This window comes from Mustela lutreola, chromosome 7, assembly GCF_030435805.1.
Source record: "Mustela lutreola isolate mMusLut2 chromosome 7, mMusLut2.pri, whole genome shotgun sequence".
Lineage (NCBI taxonomy): Eukaryota > Metazoa > Chordata > Mammalia > Carnivora > Mustelidae > Mustela > Mustela lutreola.
This window is the reverse complement of record NC_081296.1, coordinates 105,903,023-105,922,410: the sequence shown is the minus strand read 5'-3', so window position 1 is coordinate 105,922,410 and position 19,388 is coordinate 105,903,023. Positions and strand designations below refer to the sequence as shown.

The 19,388-nt window shown below is 41.6% G+C and overlaps 2 long non-coding RNA genes across 3 annotated transcripts in view; both read left to right on the top strand.

Moving 5' to 3' along the window:
• LOC131836557 (uncharacterized) overlaps nt 1–19,388 on the top strand; it is a 79,193-nt gene that overhangs the window by 21,268 nt on the left and 38,537 nt on the right. The gene's annotated exons all lie outside the window — the stretch shown is intronic.
• Nucleotides 1–19,388, top strand: part of LOC131836558 (uncharacterized) — a 43,205-nt gene that overhangs the window by 21,002 nt on the left and 2,815 nt on the right. The window contains exon 2 of the long non-coding RNA XR_009355671.1: nt 10,156–10,910. This is a non-coding gene — a long non-coding RNA (uncharacterized LOC131836558). The remainder of the gene's footprint in view (nt 1–10,155; nt 10,911–19,388) is intronic.

Sequence of the window (19,388 nt, the reverse complement as noted above, 5' to 3'; positions counted from 1 at the left end):
TGATTTTGTGCTCACCACAGAAGTCTAGGTACACTCTCTCACCAAGGTTATTACAATATTATCAGCTCTATTCCTGTGCTGCACTTTTTTCCCCATAACTTACTTTATAACCAAAAGTTGGTACCTCTTAAATCTCACATGACTCTTGCCTACGCACCCAGGGTTTCACTTTCGAGTCTCAGGGCTTGCACCAAACTCCTATGACATCGGGCCACCACTCTCCCTGTTCTACTGTCTCCATACGCTGAAATTCTTTCCTGCTGGACAGCATGGCCAGTGTGCCACCTTCTCCTGGCAGTCTTCCTCAGCTCCCCACCAGCAGCAACTGCATCCTCTGCTGACCTCCATCAGCCTTTGTTTGAATCCTTCTATTGCCTTCTGTATCCTTCACCGGTTGGACCTTTGGGCATATGTCTCAATTCTCTATTAGACCATAACATTGTGAGGCATAAACTGAGTTTTCTATTTTATCTCCCATGGAGCTTCATTCAGTCCCCACCTGTAGACAGCACCGTCTTAGTACCCTGAATCTACCACCTTCCAGCTGCGTGACCTCAGGCAGGTTGCTCAAGCTTTCTGTGCCTATTACTTCATCTCTAAAGCACAATGATCATGTCTCCTAAATTCTACAGGAATCAAATGATCTCATAGAATTAAGTGAGCTAATAAATGTAAGAGCTAGAATAGTGCCTGGTATACAGAGGGCATTCATTAAATGTCAGTTATTATTAGTTCTATATGTATGCATCAGCACTTATAAAATACCGACTTCTACTTTACATGTTTTATGTAAGCTGGCTTCACCAATCAACTAAATTCTGGTTACTAATTATCATGGTAAAATATATTAATAATAAGATAGCTATTCATTGATACCCTAATTCTAACATATCATTCTTATTTTACTTAAATAAAGTACTTATTAGATATATCACTATTATGTGAAACTAGCATAAAATTTCAAACCCTTGTAAAATCTGTTCGAATTACTAATGGTCTATAATCAAGAAATAATTGCTAACTCAACAGAGCAACATTCCCTGAACATTTGAAGCATAAAAAGAAAAAACAAATTCAATTCTTTCCTATTCCCCTGTATTTTGCCTTATGCAATAAAACCTCACAACTCTACCTAAGTTGATTCAACAATTTCACTGATTTTGACAAGAGCTGACCTAAAGTTTATTCTGGGAGAATCAATCAATATAAGTAGAACTGGAATAAAAATTCTAAGAAAACAGAAAAGAGAAAAATTCTCTTAGGTAGATAAAAACACTTTGGGACCACCTAGTTAAAGATTGATAACTTGACTGGATTTGAAGCACTTGGCGGGGTGGGGGTGGACATGATAAGGCTATCATGATGGCATTATTTCAGATTATTCATCAGGATCAATTCAAGGAGAAACAACACTTTAGAGCCTAACTCTGATAACAGCAGGTACTCAAAAATAATAAACTTATACTTTGGAAACAATATTCTAAGGATCAGATATGTTTCTAACTCAGACTAGTATCCCAATTTTTAATCTAGATTAGTGAGATTTCACTAGTCCTAGATGTACCCAAACTGAAAGATCTAGTACATCCAGATGGTGGCTAATGTCTACCACAGAGGAAAGTACTAGAGTTAATGTTTATTGAGCACTTACTATTTTCAAGTAACTAGGAGGGATGAAAGAGTAAATAGTTCCTCAAAGTGGCAGCCCCACAGACTAGTGTGGGAAATGCACAAAGATAGGTTGATATTAATACAGTTAATACATTGCAGAAGGAAGCTTTGTGTGAGGAAGACGGAAGAGGGAGTGGTTAATTCTGACTCAGGGAATGAAGGAAGAGTAAGGTTTCCAAGAGCAGAGCTGGGGCCAGGGCATCAGCAGACAAAAGCACATGAGCAAGGGCAGACACAGAGGAAAAGGGCTTGCCCAGGGAGCAATGAGCAGTTTGCAGTGAGTCGAGGGTGTGCCTATTTGGGGTGGGGACAAGCAAAAGTGTGGGAAACAGAACCTGAGAACGGGGCTATGGCCACGCTGTGTAGAGACTTAGTGACCATATCCAGGAGCTGGGCCTTTATTTAGTAAGCACTGAGGAGCAATTGACATTTTTTAAGCCAAGCAGTGAGCAGACCTAGATTTGGGGCATTCTCTTAGGCAGCAGTGGGTAGGACGGGTTAGAGTTAGGAAAACCTAGAGACTGGTGAGAAGGTGCTGGGGTCCACTGTTCCTGATTGGGACTCTTATACCCAATCTTCCAGTTTACTTGCTGTCTTCAGAGAGAATTATTAGCCTGTAAGATATGACTTTTTGAAACTAAAAAAGTATAAACTAGGCTCATCATTATTCCTTTGTTTCAAAAAGCTGGTTATCAGATGTTTTAGTGCCCTTTTCATAATCTAAGAACTTCTAGTGAGTAGTTAATGTGCAAAAAAGATATACAGATTGCTCAGTTTATAAATGTTGGCCATTTTAATTGACATTGGTGTGACATGTCCAATGTGCCTTTAATATATAGATGATGAGAAGATGTTCTTAAGAGAAATTGTCTATCTATACATAGCTAACATTCTTGAGTAAGATGCTAAGAGCACTCCACCACCAGGAATAGAACTAAAGAAAATTAGTTCTGCCTTGTCTACAGACCATGACTTCTACCTTGAGGCAGTGTGCCCTGAAATGAACACCCACTTCCGCTGGTGTGCCTGGGAGGGATCCTGGGTGGAGGAGCACAGTTTGACTGATTGTTCTTCTTATCTCTGGATGGCCCAACAGTTTAAACATAGGACCAACATCTCTACCTCATGAGCAAGAAAACCGACCAAAGATTTAAAATGACCAGTTTTGAGATACACACCTCATCAGTTCTAAAGCTAAGAGAAAATCTTCATCTTTAGAATTCTTGTTGGATGTCTCCTGGTACATATACAACTTTCTCCTAAGGTCATTTGCCTCTTTATATCCTAGAAAAAAATTCCGTGTTCAGTTGCTTCCAAACTTTCTCCCAGGACTTCACACTTTTAAATATATCAAACATAACCAATTTATTAGCAAAGCAAATTACAAAGTATAATGCATTGGTGCCCTCACTTTTGAAGGAAGGCAAAAAAAAAAAGATTACTATGTAAAAGTTGTTTTTCTCCCCCTATACAAATCATCACTACATAAAACATATACTTTGCAAGTATTTCAAAATTTCTGAAAACTTCACATCTCTTGCCTCAAACTCTAAGTCTGAACCTGCCTATAATATTGTGGGGCTGGGGAGAGGCATCTGAACTAACTTGTTAATACTTAACTGCCCCTCCTATAGCAGAAGCCCTGGATACCTTTAAAAAAGGGGGCCTGAAGCAGTGCCCTGCAATGGGAAAACTCTCTCGGGATGTGTGCACTCCATCCTTTGCTTGAAACTCCTTATTTTGGCTCAGTTTCCTTCCTGGTAGACACCTAGAACCACCCAAATCTTTCATATTGACGACTCCCTGGGAAGCCTGCCTATGATCCAGCCTCCTGCTGCAGATAAGATATAATCTCCCAGACCGTACTCTGCTCGTCACTGACTAACCCAAGGGCCAGCTCTTCCCAGGTCCAACCCCTTCTAGAAGGGGGAGTTGCAAACAGTCACAGCAAAGGATAAACCCTCCCAGCTCTACACATGATGTGGCTTAACACTTCGTCTTCACTAGAGGAACACATAATAGCCACTTCAGCACAACTATAACTAGAAAACTGGATTTGCATATTAAAAAAAAGGAGGTGGTTGGAGCTAACTGATGAGTAAGACCCTTGTAGCTTGCCAAGTTACCTATTAGCGTCCAACTTGTCCCACTGGCTGGCCGACTAACTTGGCCTATGGGTTCCCCCAGTGCAAGATTCTCATGACTCACCTGAACTTTTACAATTCAGAGAGCTGGACCTGCTACCTGGAAAGTTTTCCGACAAGCAGGATGTCAATTTGTGAGACCGAGAGCTGCCTTTACCCCTGGATGTGTCCGCGTGCTAGACGCGGAGACAGAACTCAGGCAGATGGTGGTTCCGCAATCATTAACTTTGGGCAGCTGTGTTCAGCCACCACGAGCTCCCTGGCAACACGCGCCCCACAAGCCCACGGATTATACCGATAAATAGTACAAGACCGCTCACAGGTTGTAGGCCACGGAACACATGTTTAATTTCTTCGGGGTGGGGAGGGGAGAAAGAGAAATTTGACAAATACCTCATTTCTTGCTGTATAACCAGATGGTTATGAATCATGTAAAAAATCCTTTCCACCTCCATGAACAAATATTTCGTGTTATTTACAAGCTAATGGTACATTGGTGACTGTGTAAGTGCGTAAGAGATGTCTGGGCCACGGAACAGAGTTCTCAAGTATGCAGAGAAATACAGAACCTTAAAAAAAAAAATCTTTATCTTCCAGGTGTTCTGAGTCATGTTTATTAAATAGTTATTGACAACCCAACAACGACGACGGCGGGTATTCAAGTGCAATACACAGCACTGTCCTGGAGAAAGGAGGTTTTCCAGAAGTGGGAACCCATCTTTTTCACTGTGGTTTCACCCTCTTATTTAAAAACAAGAAACATTTAGTGATGGCTTTGGAAAGAGAAGATGAATGTTTTTTTGAAGGGGAGAAAGGGAAGGTGGTGGGAGGGAAGGAAGCAAAGAACTGGAGGGTTCTCTGCCAGCCAAGGTGCCTGAGAGCTATGAACAAAGCTAGGAAATGCTGGAGCTTTCTGTACCACCTCTGCCTCTCCCTGGGGCGGAGAGCAGGCCCTCAGGCTCCCAGCCTCTGAGGGGACGCGTCACCCTCCAGCACAATCTGGCACAGAGCGAGCGGCTCTGGCGTTGTCCTCTTTGGCCTCCTGACAAGAATGTTCGCTCACAGATCCCCAGTTATCCTGAGTCCATCTGGTGCGTCGTGAGGCTCAAAAACAAATGTGGGAGCCTCCCCTCCTCCCGCACCCACCCTCTCTCTCAGGCTCTGACCTGCTTTCCTGAGCACTCGGGGTGAAGCCCGGACTTGTCCCAAGGAGGTTGCTCCGGAAGGGAGCCTCTAAGCGCACAGTGCAGTGCCTCTGCCCCTCAGCCCGCCCCAGGGGCCAAATGAATCAGCCTGCAGTCCCTGACAAACCGCATTGGAACACCACTCGGTCTCACAGATCCTCCATCCTGGACACTCGCCCCACACTGCTTGGTTCTTATTCCAGTCAGAGACTCGATTTTACCGAAGGACGAGGCTCCGCAAGGTCGGCAGCTCGCTGTTGCTCTCACAGAAGAGCTGGGAGGAGATACCAAGGGCGGGGGTTTCCTTTTTATTTTTATTTTTTTAAGATTTTATTTCTTTGTCATTTGTCAGAGAGAGAGAGAGAGAGAGCAGAAGCAGGCATTGTGGCAGGCAGAGGCAGAGAGAGAAGCAGGCTCCCTGCTGAGCAAGGAGCCCGATGTGGGACTTGATCCCAGGACCCTGGGATCATAACCTGAGCCGAAGGCAACAGCTTAACCGACTGAGCCACCCAGGTGTCCCAGGGGTTTCCTTTTTAATGTTCTGCCATCGGAAGGCTAGGTTTAGATTAGAACCAACTTTAACCCAGCTACTCTTCAAGGAAAAATAAAGCCAGGGAGTTTGGGGCATCATGAGGGGAAAAGGAAACATCAGTCAGCGTTTTATGTCACCAAACAGACACCTTTTCTGACACAGGTGTGACAGTCCAATACAATAGCATGCCATCTGCACCAACTGGCTTGACCTGAAAGGCGGGTTCAAATGCCAAGGTGGCTGGGGGAGGGGGAGGGCCCCGGAAGAGGAGAGAGGGGAGAAGTTCCTACACTTTCTCAGGGCAAGAGTCTGGCACCTCAGTCTTTCCTGAACAATAGAGTCACTGTGTAAGTCCCACATCACCCAGGGAAGGAGAAAGCCAGGAGGCCCCACGCTTTGTAACCCACACTGCTTCTTCCTCGTTTCCTCACTGATTCCTCACTCTGGGGCCTAAGGATGGGCTGCGCTTGATGTCCAGTTATAGTAACTGTCCACACGTCCTCTCCTCAATTTCACTCCATGGCAGGAAGTAGCCAGAGTGCCACTGGAGGCTCTCTGTGTCTGGATTTTATGACAAAAGAGGATTTATAAACAGAACTTAAGAGCTTTCCTGAGAAAGAAGAATCAGCCTCTCTTCAGGCAGGAGCCAGGGAATTATTTGCACGCCAAGCAAATAGCTCTCAAGCTAACAGTAAATGACTCTGGGGACGTGTCATTCACGGACCCTGGGAATTCACCAAAGACACCTCTGGAATTTGAAAATTGCTGTTAATGACATTAAATTGTGAGGGTTACAGATTCTTCCAGAAAGGGATGATCATTAGAAATGTATGGGGTCAAATGAGGTTCTGATGAACAGGCCCTACCAGTCTGAATTGTTTTTCTTATGTCCCTTAAAATGATCTGAGAATTCATACACTCAAGCTAACTGTAAGTCAGGCCAATATTATGAAGTGAAGTTAAAACCTATGCTCTTTTCACCTCCCCCTTAACAGTATATACTGCATTGGTCTGGTGCTTGAAACACCTACCACAGGTTATTGCTTTGGGCTGAAACATTTACATATGTAAGAGTCTTCCCTCAAAATGAAAATAGGCTGGGAAGGGACAGCACATCAAGCCATTATGGGCTGAATTTTGTCCTCCCCCAAATTTGGATGTAGAAGTCCTCGCCCCCCATATTTCAAATGTGACTGGGGCTTAGAGATTGGGTCTTTAAAGAGAGAGTTCAGTTAAAATTAGGTCATTAAGGCAGGCCTTATCCAACGTGACTGGTGTCATTATAAGAGTAAATTAAGACACAGACATGAGGGGCTCCTCGGTGGCTTAGTCGGTTAAGTGTCTGCTTTCAGCTCAGGTCATGATCCCAGGGTCCTGGGATGGAGCCCCACACTGGGCTCCCTGCTCAGTGGGGAGTCTGCTTCTCCCTCTCCCTCTGCCTGCCTCTCCTGTGCTTCTGCACTCTCTCTCTCTCTGTCAAATAAATAAAATCTTTAAAGGAAAAAAAAAAGACACAGACATGTACAGAGGAAAGACCAGGTAAAGACACTGGAAGAAGGCGGCCACCTCTCAGCCAGAAAGAGAAGTCTCAGAGGAAAACACCTTGATCTTGGACGTCTAGCCTCCAGAACTGTGAGAAAATAAATTTCTATTATTTAAGCCGCACAGTTTGTGGGTCTTTCTTATGGAGGCCCTAGAAAACTAAGACACAGGCTATTTCCACTTAAACATGAATTACTGATAGTAGAAAAAAAGCAAGCTCTGTAAGTTCTACAGGAACAGAGATGGCAAACCAGTCATGGCCCTTGGAGGGACGTGGGTCACAGTGTTTAAGAGCTTGAACTTTGAAATATGCACTAGCTATGGTAACCTAGGTAAGCTACTTAACCTCTCCAAACTTTAGTGGTTCATCCATGATGTGGGGATTATAACTGGACCCACCTTATGAAAGTCTTAAGATTAAATAAAATACAGAGCAAGTGCACAGTGTTTGCAACATGGTGAGTCCTTGTGTACTGGAATTATGATAACTCAAGAGGGGCCAGGAGCAGATATCTGAGAATGGAACTCGGTGGAGCCTGGGGTGGGAAGTTGACAGAAGAGTGGTGCACCAGAGAGTTGAGAGCCCTGGATCAGCCCTAGCCCTACAGCTGATAGGGTTTGAGAAATGACTTTTCCACTCTGATCCTCGGTCTCTTCATCTATACAGTGAGAGGGCTGGGCTACATACCAAAAAATTTAAGGGAAGAGGGAGCTGATAGCCACCTCAATCTCTTCTCAAAGTGGTCCTGGAAGGAAGAAGTTCTTTATTCTTCCTTTCCACAGATGTCAGTAACAGATCAACTTTAGAGTTGGGGGGCGGGAGGTGTAAGTGTAAGTTTTTACTTTACTATACTTTACTCCTGTTTTTGTTCCACCAAATTCCTATCCCTGTAGCACGTACCATGATTGGCAAGTGATCTCAGGACTCTGGAGCAGCCCCCAGACCCTTATCCATTGACCTTCATTTGAGTCTCCTCTCTAAACTTTCCTATCCAGGAAACCAAGATTTCCACATCCCAGGGCAACATTCCCCTTGGTCCTGGGAAAGCAGAAGAGCATGCATGGCTTAGACCTTGTGTTACTATGAATAAATACACAGAATTTGTCCTGGCGATGAATTCTCTGCCAACATCAGAACTCAGGAGCCTTAATCACAAAATGACTGCATTTAGTTGATGAGAATTGACGAAGCTTTAATCAGAGCACGCATGTAGGCAGTCCTTGCTCTGTGCCTACCAGCTGTCAAGATACTGTGCTAAGTGAACACAGGAAGAAATAAGACACCATTCTTGCTTGGAGGGAAATTCACAGAGTATTAGATAGTTAAAAAAGAGTCCATCATCTTACCATGCTCCTTATATCAAATGAGCCATGGTATACTGCTATCAAATACTGATATAAGCCATCATGAAAATAATTAAATTTCCTTACCTTCCAGAGGCACCAACTGAACATTTCTCACCTATTCACGAAAGACATAGAGCACTTCTCCAGATTCTAGGACTCAGACACATTGCTAATAACAGGATACTTCTCAAGTCTGGGGAGCCAGAAAGATCCAGGCCCCCCGCACACTACTTGGGCATAATGTTATGAATGGATCTATAAATCAACAGAAAGATTTGTGCCCTTCAGGTATCTGGTCAAAACAAGTACTTGAAATATGACTCTGCTATAATCTGGCACCCAAGCTGAGCCCATTACTAGAATTAACAGGACTGGAAAACATCAAAAGGAGGGAACTAACAGGTAAATCCCTACTGAGTGGATATTGGGCATAGAAGTAACTTAAAAAGAGTGGTTATAAAATGGGAACACAGTATTCTAATTCCAGAGTCCATGAGTCTTACACACTTGTGCATAGTCTGTAAGCCATGCTTCTCATTGCCTTGATTACCAAAGGAAGAAGGAGGATTGAAGACCCTCAGAAAGTTCCACCCCAGTCTTTAAACACCGTTTGAATGGAGAGTAAGGGACACATTCCCATTTTACAAGGTAAAGTTTAAAGATTACATGGATGACCTTCATTGCCACTTGTCCTGTGGTTATGAAAAAATCAGCAGCCCTATGTATCTCAGAAGGAAACTAATGCAACGCTTAACATTACAGAGAGCAAGAAAGTGCCAGAGCAAGAGAAGAAGGAGGGAAAGGAAGGGAAGAGGGGGAGGGAGGGAAGGGAGAGAAAGAGAAAGGAAATGCACTATAAAATGTGGTATTTGTCAAGCTCTGTCAATAAACTGACCTGTGTGCATACAGATGAACCTGGCTGGCTTGACAATGAAGACTCCAGCATAGAACTTCTTGGAAGATTCCCCATGCAACAGGGATCCCAAGGCTCTCTGGTGAATGGACTGCTCCAAGAAGGATGCATGATCAAATACTTCCCGCAGCCAGAAACCACTCAGAGCTGCCTCACAAATCCTACTTATATACTATAATGAGTTGTGAAGAATATGCTTTACTTTAATTCTTGACTACACAGATCATGTAAATGCCTAAATGCATGAAAAGACTCATGAGATATGGCTTTAAAATATATTTTTAGATTAAAGGTTTTCCAAAGCTGGAAAGTTTCAAACTTGCAAGTAGGTTTCTTATGAGAAAATGAAAATAGAATGCATCCAAAAAAGTGGGTCTGTATAGTAGTGAAAAACAGTCCTTTCTGCTTTGCATATTTAAAAATATGCACAGTCAGTGGAAGGAAGGTGCTGTTTTTAAGGAAAGAATAGCGAACACTAATGGGTGATGTTTATTGAGCATTTACTATGCACATTTGCTCTTCCCAACAATTCATGAAGCAGGTATCATTTCCCTATTTTACAGATGGAGGCAATTGAGAAATAGCAACATTAAATCCCCTAACCAAGGTCACAGGATTAGGAGGCGATGAATGATAACTAAGACCTGGAGCAGCCCGACCCTAGCACCCATTCTTGCAGCTATCACATCGCATTGTCTCCCTACAAGGAAACCATCTTAACTTTCCATAATGTCCTGAAATGAGCAGCGATTCATCTACTTTGGAGTAACTGAAGTATTTATGGTGCAACAAACTCTCTTTTACTTTTTTCTACGCCTCCAGGATTTCCAAAGTTTGGCCTCTTGTCAGCTGCTCAGCAGAGGAGGAACCTGGAACCTTCCATCCATTGTATCTTCTCTCTAGCTGGCGCTAAGAACTGCCTCATCCTGCAGGCTCGCCTCAGCTACTAAAACCCACCTACTCCCTCCCACACCAAGGAGGGAGCTGTCTGGAGAGCCACCACAAGTCTGATGAGTGCTGAAGAGGATAGTGTCCTCAGGCAAAGAGGTGCCCACTAAACATTCTCCCAAGAAATCTGGGGTCATGGGACCCCCTGGCCACTGCAGAAAGGAACAGACAGAGCTTTTCCACCCACAGATGATATACATGTGGAAGAATTATCTTTCAAGCATGAATGAAGCACATGTAAGATCTCAACCTTTCTGTCATCTCTGTCAGTTGTGGTCTTAAAGATGGGCTAATGACCCACTTGCTCATTCTCTTGGCTAGCAACCTGGGGGACATTCATCAACATTTCATGCTGTGTAAGGGATGAGAAAGTAAGTCAGACTTCAGGCTACCAAAAGTATGGCATCCTGGTAAACAACCGAGTTGGAAGGAGGATAAACAAATTCCATCAGACGGGAACATTGTCTTGTTGACTGCCTACTCCTCCATGAATGTCGATAAGCGCAGGGGGGCCACGGAGGAAGTGTAGGAGGAATGAAACTATTCCCCGCTCTAGAAAAGTACCATGTGATGCTCACCTAAGCCTCAGGTGCCCCCTCGTTCTCAAGGTCTCATTAATTCCATCTTAGGTGAGTGAGATTTACACTTGTCTAGTAGCATTGATGTAGCACTCAGCCGGTTTGCTGTCAGCTTCTCTTAACTATATACCTAAGGTCAGGAAGGAGAGTGGTTACACATTTGTTATCTATGGCTACATAGAAACCATCCCAAAACATAGAAACTTAAAACAATGGCAATCATTTAGTTGCTCACGATTCCGTCATTTGGTCAGGATCCAGTGGGGACAGTTGGTCTCTACTCCGTATTATGTCAGCTGTGGCAGCTCAACTGGGCCTGGGTGGCCCACTTCCAAGACGGCTCACTCACAAGGCTGGCAAGTTAGAGCTGGCTGTGAGTTGGGATCTCAGTGAGGGCTGTTGGCCAGGGCCTTGGTGCTCCTCTACCTAGGCCTACCCACATGGCTGCTTGCGCTTTTTCATAGTATGGCAGCTGGCTTCCAAGACCAAATATTCCAAGAAAACAAGCCCTAATATCAAAGCACTTCTCAGACTTTCACTTGTAGTACACTTGCTAATGTCCCATTGGTCAAAGACAGTTAGTTCCATGACCAAGTCTAGAGTCAACGTAAGAGGGAGCTTCACGAGAATATGATTACTGGAAGTCATGGGGCATTGTTAGGTTACCAAAGTGACAGCCTACCACAGAGTATGATCATTTTTGTTTCCATTAGCAGAGAAAAATTGAACATCGATGTTATTCATCCGCTTGCATATGTTTTGTTAGCCAGAAACATGATATTAATCATTTCCCAAGTTTTTAATTGGCTTAGGAAAACCATCAGGAAACAAACAAACTCTATGAGAGGGAAAAAAAGTGCCCTGCATATATAAAATCAGGAAAACAGAAGTTCTTATTTTAAAAAACTAAACTATCTTGTAACCACAGGAAAGTAAGGGGTAGGCATGTGACTGGGGAGGGGGGGAATGATTGCCTAAACTATGGCATGTTGGTTGGCAAAAAACACACATGACATAAAGGACACACAAATTTCATAAGTAATAGAAATGTCACAAGTTAATAAAGCCTCTTGAAGAAATAACAAAGACTTTTCAGGTAAAGCCAGAGAAACAAAAGCAAGAAAATAGTTCAATTTCATAAGCAGCATTTCAAGTGGACTTTTAAAGGTTTATTAATTTGACCAATATTCCATGTTTTTATCAGTGATGAGATTATTAAAATAGGGAAATGACTAATACTTTAAAGGACTAGACCAGAATTTAAATTAACTTAATAAATAGAAGAAGTTAAGAACTAAAAGTACAACTTCCATCTTTGTTAACTACCATTAATGGTTTTTGAACCGTTACATTGTTCCAAGTTTATATTACAAACTCTGTGTATATTTGTCTTCACAAAAACTTAAGCCACAGAGTTTTAGTCACTTGTTCGAGGTCACACAGTTGGTTAGTGTGGGAGACAGGATCTTAGCCTGATCTGTCTGCTTAATCAATTTGTTAGATAACAGGGGTTTTTTTTGTTATGTAAGTGGATATGTAATGTAAAATATGTAAATGGAAATTGTTTTTCATTGACTCTATGAAAATGGAAAAATGTATTCCTATAGGGGAAAAAGGCACTGACTAAAAATGCAATAAAACCATCACTTGGAAGAATTTTGAAAAAAGAAATTTTTAAGAAAATGATAGTAACTCTTAAAGTAATTAACCAAATCAAATACTGAATGTTTAAATATCAAATTATGAACATGCTTCACTGTGGCTAGATGTATATGAGAGTCTTTTAAAAGCAATAAGCTGCTACTTTCTTTATTCCAAGTATTCTCTTTTAAGCCCCCCAAAAGGGGGTGCCTGGGTGGCTCAGTCATTTAAGCTTATGCCTTCCACTCAGGTCATGATCCCAGAATCCTGGGATCAAGCCTACTTCTCCCCCTCCTCCCCCCTCTCCTGCTTGTGCTCTCTGTCGGTCTCTTTGTCTCTGTCTCTGTCTCTGTCTGTCTGTCTCTCTCTCTCAAATAAATAAAATCTTAAAAAAAAAAAAAAAGTGTCCAAAAAGTTATAAATAAAATACCAAATTCCGGTCAAAAACTTGAAAATAATTTGTGCTGTAAAGTCTTTATCTTAGCTTATTTGCTTACTTCCAATGGGTCCCTCCCCAGTTTTTTATTAACTGGGGATTCTGCTGTGCTTGGGCCAAAAATACTAATATGCTGCACTTAATTGGTCCAGTTGCTTGACATGCTTTTTAAATTTCTGATGCTAAAAAAAAAAGAACTCATTTTTATGTTTTTCCTTAGAACAAAAAGGGTATGTATGGAGATTGACCATTACTGCAGTAACAACAGAAGCTCTATTAGACATGATTAAAAGCCCTGGCTTCCTAATTTATTGCTTTCTTTTTACTAAACTTGGCATTTCTTCACAGCAAGGAAAATGACTCAATAGTGCTATAGAATTACCGTGGACCACAGCCCTAGGGCATATAAGCAGGGGGAGAACATACAGGACCATGGGGCAGGTCCTCCAGTTCATTTTTCTCAGAGCTCTGTTAGAATTAAAAGTCCAATTTTGGACTCAGTAATTTAGACAAGTAGTGGGAAGCTTGGAAAACATCCAGAAAAAGAGTTGGGAAAATTATTAAAAGGCCAAGGAAACAGATCTTATGAGAAAGCGAAAAGAACTAGGGCTATTTATTCCAAAAAAGAGATGCTTACAGTGAGATTAAAGATCTGTCTTCACGTCTGGGTCAAACTATTAGAGGAGTGGCAGTGGCCCCTGTGAAAGGACGTCAGGCTCAAAATGAGTTTGTCTGTATAAGCTGGAATATTCTAGAACAGACTGCTGAGAAGAGGACTGACTAAAAACAAACAAACAAAACAAACAAGCAAACAAAACCAGGCTAGAAGCATCTTTTTATAGTGTTGCCCAAGATTAGGTTTCTACTTAGCCATCAGCAGCAGGATTGGGTCTGTTTCTGGGACACTGATTATTCAGAGTGCTGTGAGATTCGGAGGCTAGGCTAGAAAAGTAAGACCTCTGGCTCCATGGCCCCTTGTTTTGTTTTCAGTGGACTCTTTCAGTGCAACACTGAAATACTAATGTTACCATTAGTATTTGCTAATGGTAACATTCTCTCAGTAGACCACCCAGGGTCCGCGAAGGCATTCAGGTTCCAGATTCAAGCAGCCATAAGCCGAAACTCCATCCCTACCATTTTATCAATTCGCAAATTCTTGTTTCTCCAAACTCTGTTTCCTCAACGGTTGGATGAGGATACTACTACTTGAACTTAATTTAGTATTTACTGCATTGCACAATCTACTGCAAGTGCATTCTGAATGCCGGGCACTTTAGATCCCAATACAACAGGTATGTGTTGTCGTCCCCATTATATAAATGAGGAAACTGAGGCCCTGGAAGGTTCTATGCGTGCTAACTAAGACATAAGGCGACGGAGATGTGGAGCCAGAACTGGAACTTCGTCTCTTTCTGGCTGCATCTCCTGCGATGGGGAAGGGGAGAGGAGAAACAAGAGGACTCCCTCAGGGCAAAGCCAGGGTTCACACAGAAAGCTACCAAGCGCAGGGCGATGAGTGAGTTGCACCACCAGGGCCTGGCACCTAGAACCTGTCATCATTTCTGGGTGCCATTAAAAAGACGTTTCCAGGAGTTAGCCGTGAGCACGTTGCATGAAACCCACTGTGATGGGTGTGTTACAAGGAGGAGAGAGGGCTGCTTACTTCCTCAGACCTAAACGCTCTATATCTTAAGTAGATTTCTAAGGGTACAGAAATAACTCTCTCTGCTCCTGACACTTAGGAAGTCTTGAGTGTCACCTGATTTCTGCTTCTTCCCAACTTGTGCCAGCATGCCTCTCTGTACCTACAAATAGCTTTCTATTCATTTAAAGTCTACAGGTAGAAACAGAGCAATTCTGACTCACCGTTAGGCAGTTCCAACCCGGTGCTATTTGCCTTTCCTCACCCCATCACCAAGTTAATGGGTTGCATTAACGGTGATATTTATAGACAACGGATTGAACCCAACGGCAGCAGCGATGCCCATCCCATTTAGAAAGAGCCTTTTCACTGCGATTTTCACACTGGCAGTTCTGCTATTTCCCCATGGCCCTGATCCCAAAGTGTTTGCCAAATAGTACCTGTGTTTCTTTCCCTTGCATGTAAGAAGTTTTTGGCCATAGGGTTGGAAGGAAGAATGGGTAATAGAAGAACATCCACGATAGTGTCCCTGATGTCTTATATCCTGGTTTTTACATCCTGTCACCCTTGGAATAAAATAAGAAGTTGTTCTCCGGCCTGCGGAGCTCTTCATGATCTGCCTCTCCTCCAGCACACACTCAAATACAGACGCGTATGTACCAACTCCCGTCTCTCTGCCCCTCAGTCACTGAGCTCCAGCCACTGTGGCCTCTTTTTAGCTTTTGAAACACAGTTAGCACATGCCTGCCTCAGGACCTTTGTACTTACTTTTCAGGTGCCTGGAACTCCCTTCCCTTATGTAGCCTTATGACTGACACCTACGTGTAGTTCAAGTCTCTGCTCACATGTTAACTGAACAAAGTGAACTTCCCTGGCCATCCTATCTGAAACAGCACCTTCAGTCATTCTTTATCCCTTTATTCTGCTTTATTTTTCTTTCTAGTGCTTATCTATTTGGCATTATATTGTCATTTGACTACATACACGCACACACTCAAATGGAAGCTCTATGAGGGTAGGTATCTGTTCACTGCTATAGCCCTAGCACCTAGAAGAAATCCAGACCCATAATAAGGTGTATGACAGATAGCGACTGAATGATTAGCCTCACAATTGCTTTGTGAGGCTAAACTAACTTTTAAGGTATAATAAAGACTTTAAAAGTTCTGTGTATCTAGTATCAGCCAGCCTCACAGGATATTAAAACCAGGAATTTCAATTTTTAAATCAAAAAATTTATTGGTATAAGAGTAGCCTCTGAAAAAATATTGCTTCTCTTGACGTAGAAGGAAAATAAATTGATACAGGTAAGGAGAGCAAAGGGAGAGAGAGAAATAAAGAGGCTGAAAGATCTAATTGAGTACTGTATCTAGTTAATGAGAGAATTGTTTTAATTGAAGGCAGAAGCTAGACCTCTTGCTGTTTTGAACAACATCCAGATCTTAAGCTTATACAGAAACATTCCAAACAGTGCTAAATTTCAAGGCAGGGTGTTTCATAAGTCATTACAAACACACTGAAAAAGATAGTTGGTGGGCCAGAAAAGAGACATTTAAATCTAGTGTTTTACACTAGAAGAAGGAGAGCTCACAGCTTTAGAAGTCAATAGAAAAATATAACGAATAGAAAAACATAAGGATATAGAAATAGAAAGAGAAAATATAAGAAAGCAGAGCTCACTGCTTTAGAAGTCAATAGAAAAATAGAAGGGCTAGAACCCACATTCTCCCGCTGGCTGATTTTCTCCCAAAGGTGATTATTTCCTCCAGTTGCCTTGTCCTCTAGGCTTTAACATTCACAAATTGTCATTTCTTTTCCGAAGGGAAATTCGTTTTCATCTCTGAACCTAAGCCAGCATTTGCCAAACCGCATTCTTCATAATATGTAAGGTGTTTACAGATGTTCTCAAATTAATATAGAATAGGTATATAGTACATTATAGACCTTTAAGAGAGAGAGAAAGATAGACTGTTGGCTTCCTAAACTTAACGATTTATAAAGCAGGAAAGACCCTGAGAAGCCATGCAAAACAGAAATTGTGTATCTTTGTATAGCTCCATACTTCTAGAATTTATGTGCCCAAAGAAAATTAGGGTTTTTTTTTTCTTAGAATTTTCTCACAGACACAATTGCAAAAATATCTCCATTTTTGTATCTATACACACACAAGATAATCACTTACGCACTGACCCTACATTGTTTGTATATGAACAGAAATATACAAAAAGATTACATATCATAGGTATACACTTATGTTGCAGGACGTGCAGTTTATCTAGCCAATTGGGGGAATGGTCATGTGACGTGATGGTAGACTAAGCGCTCCCGCAGAACTAAAGTTGCAGTTAGCTGGCAGGAAAGAAAACAGGGCAGCAGGTAGAGCATGCACACTATTTAATCCTTTGCCTAGCTCCTATATTCTAGGAACTGCTTCTACCCTCTCCCCCACTGCCCCAGGGGTTGCAGGAGGAAGCACCATGTCTCTGTGCTCTGGGGAGGCCCTGCCCACACAGCTGTAGTAGACCAGGACATGGGGTGGGCTCTCTGTTAACCCTGGCCAATTAATTTTGGATCCAAGACAGAAAGACCTTAAGAAAAAAGAATAAACGTGGCATTAAAAGAGATGCTGAGACAAGAGCTGGAGAGAAAGGGAGGTACTCTTGGAGAATCCCACCCGCCCCCCACTCTCCCCGAGGTTCAGCTGGATCCCTGACTTGGGATTTCCCTCCAACCCACCAGTACATTCTCTCCCTTCTCCTTTCATCTTACTATTTTTGCTAGAATCGGTTTGGGCTCCTTCCTGGCAGGCTAATACACATCAGTCTTACCAACCTACTTGTAATAAATGCTTTCAAATTTCCGACTGTTTTCTAGAAGTTCTTCACGTTACTCATAGATCATACTTCGCTTGTTAAATCTCTCTCTCTCTTTTTAAGGACCTCTTAAGCTTTTTTCTGAGGAAAGTATTTCAGGTAATTTATTCTTTTTAGTACACAAGTTATTTAGCTGTGTTAAAGCCCATTGTTGTTGTGGCTACATTTCAAAAACATAACTCCAGATGGAAATCTATGTTTTGGTTGGTGAGGGCGGAGAGTATCAGAGAGTAATTAATAATCTAACTTGATGGGGGCGCCTGGGTGGCTCAGTGGGTTAGGCCTCTGCTTTCAGCTCAGGTCATGATCTCAGGGTCCTGGGATCGAGACCCAAATCGGGCTCCCTGTTCAACAGGGAGTCTGCTCCCCACCTCCAGCCTGCCTCTCTGCCTAATTGTGATATCTCTCTCAAATAAATAAATAATAAAATCTTTTTAAAAATAATAATCTAACTTGATGGTAACCATTCACCTTAAACAGATTTTAAAATTGGTTCCCTATAAATGAGGCCAACACAAAAGAGCTCTTGAATAAGCAAATAAGCTTAGTGGGACAATTATGGAAGGATTCAAACCTACAAGGAATCAGAGAATTACAAACTAAAATAAGGCATCAATTTCTATCAGCAAAATTATACATATACGCAGGCACACACACATATGGATGCTTCCTTTGGGGAATAATCTGGGAGTATATACAAAATGTTATATAAATGCACATTCCCTTTCATCCTCAGTGCAACTTCTAAGAAAATGGGAAAAATATTACATATGAAAAGATTACATTCTTAAATATGTGAAATACTATTATTTTTAACAGTAAAAAATGGAAACAAGAAACTAATGTTCAGCTAGAAGGGAATAAATAGGTATAGTATAGTATATTTAATTGATAAATTGTTATCCAATAACTAAAGTGATAGTTAGGAGATAGATAGGTGACTATGTAGGCAATTAAAAATTATTAACTTTGTATTAAGAGCAGTCCAACCTTGCATGTATGGGATATTTACAACTTTGTAGAAAGAAGTGTATTTTTTAAAGTCTAAAAGAAATATTCCAATTTGCTTAGACTGATTTATTAAATGGTAATATATCTACTTTTCAGTATTTTTAAACTGTGATTGTATTATTTTTCTAATTTTACATCTTCTAAATGAAGTAAGCCTAGAAAACCATCATACTTCAAGAAACCAAATTTTGATACTAATATTCAGCCAACTTGATTTAAAGACTCAGGAGAATCTTTGAAAAAGCATCTGTGAGAAATGTAATTAAATTACTGATCTAGATCTTGTATGAGTCCTAGAAAAAGTGTTATAGTAGAGAATATTAAAGCAGGGTACACAGTGTTTTAGAAGCTGTGCATTGAGAAAATATTTTTAAGTGTTCACCAATGCAATTCTTAGGTGTGGTAATATAGTACTCCATATAGACATGGGTATTAGATTATTTCATTTTTATAAATTATACTGTTAAATTTCCTTCTGAGAAAAAACAAACATGCCACTTCATGTTATAAATTTAAACATCTACTCTTTTGCATATTATTACTATATTAGACTTTATTCATGTACATGAGAAAGACCACTTTGAAAGACATACAGGGGAGTTACTATTCTGTTGATACTGCTATTACTGCTATGTGCTGTGATTGAAATTTAACATTCTGAGGACAAACTTTGTGCTCCCCCACCACTCTAAGAAAACTCTCCCTACCCCGCCAAATATCATTACTTAACCTCCCTTTGCCAAAGGCGATGAATGGTTTTTTTTTTTCCTCACCATCAGCATGGAGTCATCTATAGCATTTGGCAACATCATTCGTTTTTTAATTATGTTGTATTTCAGGTGTTCTGTGTACTTTCAAGTATGATCTCACTTAAACCTCACAACAACTCTATGAGCAGATACTTTTGACAGACCTCTTTTAAAGAC